Consider the following 4101-nt stretch of genomic DNA (forward strand, 5'->3'; position numbering starts at 1 on the left):
CGACTCGCACCCTTGGCTTGGTGCGAGTAGCAGGAACGGGCTGGACCAGGCCGACGACTCGTACCCCTGGCTTGGTGCGAGTAGCAGGAACGGGCTGAACCAGGCTGACGACTCGCACCCTTGGCTTGGTGCGAGTAGCAGGAACAGGCTGGATCCGGCTGACGACTCGCACCCTTGGCTTGGTGCGAGTAGCAGGAACAGGCCGGGCTGGGCTGGCGACGCACACCGTAGGCTCTGTGCGTGGAGCAGGAACAGGCCGGGCTGGGCTGGCGACGCACCCCGTAGGCTTTGTGCGTAGAGCAGGAACAGGCCGGGCTGGGCTGGCGACGCACACCGTAGGTTTTGTGCGTGGAGCAGGAACTGGCCGGGCTTGGCTGGCGACGCACACCGTAGGCTTTGTGCGTAGAGCAGGGACAGGCCGGGCTGGGCTGGCAACGCACCCCGTAGGCTTTGTGCGTAGAGCAGGAACAGGCCGGGCTGGGCTGGTGACGCACACCGTAGGCTTTGTGCGTAGAGCAGGGACAGGCCGGGCTGGGCTGGCAACGCGCACCATTAACTTAGTGCGTGGAGCAGGGACAGGCCTCACCGGACTGTGGAGACGGATAGGAGACCTGGAATGAAGAGCGGCCACAACCCGTCCCGGCTGAATGCCTACCTTCACACACTCTGTGTGAGGCATCCGCACAGGACGTACAGGGCTGTGTACCCGTACCGACATGACAGCATGTGATACTGGAGCAGGATATCCGGGACCGCGGAGAGGCATAGGAGACCACGAGCGTTGAGCCGGCACACTCCGTCCTGGCTGCATACCCCCCTTCGCACGACACGTGCGGGGTGCTCGCACAGGACGTACAGGACTGTGCCGGACCACTCGTGGCACCGTACGCTGCTCCGCATACCGCGGAACCTGCCCCGTCCCATGCTGCCATGCCTGAGTACGGGAAGTTGGTTCCGCTCTCCATCCCGGCCTCGCCAACCTGCCTTCTGGCCCCCAAAACCCGGTGGCCTCCTCTCCAAATTGCCCTGTGGCATCCTCCTGCTGCCCAGCCGCCCAAGCCATGTGCCCCCCCAAAAAAATTTCTTGGGGTTGCCTCTCGTCCTTCCGACGATGGCCCTGCTGACGCCGTTGCTCCTCTCTCGCCAGGGCCTTGATCCTACCCCAAGGTCCCTTGCCCCCGAGCATGTCCTCCCAGGACCACGATTTGCCCACCTGGGCCATCGCCAGCCTCTCTATCTCCTTACCCGGCGCTTCCTCCCATGTCCAGCCTCCTTGCTCCTGGACACGCTGCTTGGTCCTTTTACGGTGGGTTTTTCTGTCACGATCGTCTAATGAGGGAGTGGACCAAAGCGCAGCGCGTTGAGCGAACATGACTTTATTTAATTAAAGTGCAACACGAAAACCACAAAACAAATGACGATACGTGAAGTCCACAGTGACAATGACTGACAAGGAACAAAAACCCACAAACACAAGGTGAACACAGACAGTTTAAATATGGCTCCCAATCAGAGATAACGAGCCGACAGCTGACACTCGTTACCTCTGATTGGGAGTCACTCGATCAACCAAGAAAACACAACCAAAGACAACCAACCAAAACACAACAAAACGAACACACCCTGGCTCAAAATACAAAGTCCCGGAGCCAGAGCGTGACAATAGTAAAGGTCTGAGATTCTTTTATTTGGCCGTCCCATGATTGTTTGTTCACACCCATCATATTAATTGATGTCTGGACAGTCATTTTAAACTAACTGACAATTTCACAAACCTGGCTAAAATGCCATATAATAGAAAGCTCTCTATAACAGTCTGGTTAGGAGCATGACCTTGGGTTTGACTCCAAAAACCCTGAATCTACGATAAGTAAAGTCCACATTAATTAGCACCACACCACAGGTGAGTAGCCACCAATGGGTTTTAATCAAAAAACATTGTCTTGACATGTATGAGGTGGTGGTAATCACACCACTGCACAAAACTCTCAATCAATCGTATGTTATTTATAAAGCCCTTTTTACATCAGGAGTTGTCATTTAGTGCTTATACAGATACCCGGCCTAAACCCCTCAAGAACAAGCAAAGCATAGTGGCTTGGAAAAACTGACTAGAAAGGCAGGAGCCTAGGCCCTAGGGGAAAACTAGAGAGGAGTGGCCATTCCTCTTCTAGCTGTGCCTAGTTGAGATTTAAGAGTGTCAGAACGGCTGATGTGGATGTGGTGTAGGAGTCAAACGCAGGACACAGAAGCTTCGTCCAACAGACTTTACTAAACGAAAAAATTATAACACTGGGCCTCAACTAATCAGGAGGCGAACGATTACGCAGCAGTGCGTAAAACACCTAAATACTATAGCGCACGAAATACAGTGCGACTGTCCTGAACATACAAATAGCAAAAACGAGCAGCACCAAAAGACAGGCGGAACAATTACACACAACACACAACTAACAAAACTAGAAACTTATAGGAGACATAATTAACACTAAAAGGAAACAGGTGTACAAAGAAGACAAAACCAAACAAACATCGATAACCTACAACGGTGGCAGCTAGTACTCCGGGGACGACGACCGCCGAAGCCTGCCCGAGCAAGGAGGAGGAGCAGCCTCGGCCGAAACCGTGACAGTACCCCCCCCCCCGGCTCCAGCCGTGCGCCGACCCCGGCCTCGGGGACGACCAGGAGGACGCGGAGCAGGGCGCGTGGGATGACCACGGTGGAACTCAGTCAGGAGATACGGGTCTAAGATGTCCCTCCTCGGCACCCAGGACCGTTCCTCCGGGCCGTACCCCTCCCACTCCACGAGATATTGGAGACCCCCCATCCGACGTCTCGAATCCAAGATGGACCGAACTGTGTACGCCGGAGCCCCCTCGATGTCCAGTGGGGGCGGAGGAGTCTCTCCAATCTCACAGTCCTGGAGTGGACCAGCTACCACCGGCCTGAGAAGAGACACATGGAACGAGGGGTTAACGTGATAATCAATAGGCAGTTGTAACCTGTAACACACCTCGTTCAGTCTCCTCAGGACTTTAAAAGGCCCCACAAACCGCCGACCCAGCTTCCGGCAGGGCAGGCGGAGGGGCAGGTTTCTGGTCGAGAGCCAGACTCGATCTCCAGGTGCGTACACCGGACCCTCAATGCGGTGGAGATCGGCGCTCGCCTTTTGTCGACGGATGGCCCACTGCAGATGGACGTGTGCAGCGTTCCACGTCTCCTCCGAGCGCCGCACCCACTCATCCACCGCAGGGGCCTCGATCTGGCTCTGATGCCATGGTGCCAGAACCGGCTGGTACCCTAACACACATTGGAAAGGGGTTAGGTTGGTGGAGGAGTGGCGGAGAGAGTTCTGTGCCATCTCTGCCCAGGGGATATACCTCGCCCACTCCTCCGGCCGGCCCTGGCAATACGATCTCAGAAACCTACCCACATCCTGGTTCACTCGTTCTACCTGCCCATTGCTCTCCGGGTGGTACCCCGAGGTAAGGCTCACCGAGACCCCCAAGCGCTCCATGAACGCCCTCCAGACTCTGGAGGTGAACTGGGGACCTCGATCAGACACTATATCCTCGGGTACCCCGTAGTGCCGAAAGACGTGGGTGAATAGTGCCTCAGCGGTCTGTAGGGCAGTAGGGGGGCCCGGCATTGGGAGGAGACGACAGGCCTTAGAGAACCGATCCACAACGACCAGTATAGTGGTATTCCCCTGAGAGGGGGGAAGGTCTGTAACGAAATCCACCGAGAGGTGAGACCAGGGTCGTTATGGAACGGGCAGGGGTTGTAACTTCCCCCTGGGCAGGTGTCTAGGCGCCTTACACTGGGAGCACACCGAGCAGGAGGAGACATAAACCCTCACATCCCTGGCTAACGTTGGCCACCAGTACCTAGCGCTAAGGCAGTGCACTGTCCGGCCAATACCTGGATGTCCAGAGGAGGGGGACGTGTGAGCCCAATAAATCAGTCGATCCCGAACCTCGAGCGGAACGTACGTCCGACCCACAGGACACTGTGGAGGACTAGGGTCGGTACGCAACGCCCGCTCGATTTCCGTATCGACCTCCCACACTACCGGTGCCACCAGACAAGACTCCGGCAGT

This window comes from Coregonus clupeaformis, chromosome 23 (genome assembly GCF_020615455.1).
Source record: "Coregonus clupeaformis isolate EN_2021a chromosome 23, ASM2061545v1, whole genome shotgun sequence".
Taxonomy (NCBI): Eukaryota; Metazoa; Chordata; class Actinopteri; order Salmoniformes; family Salmonidae; genus Coregonus; species Coregonus clupeaformis.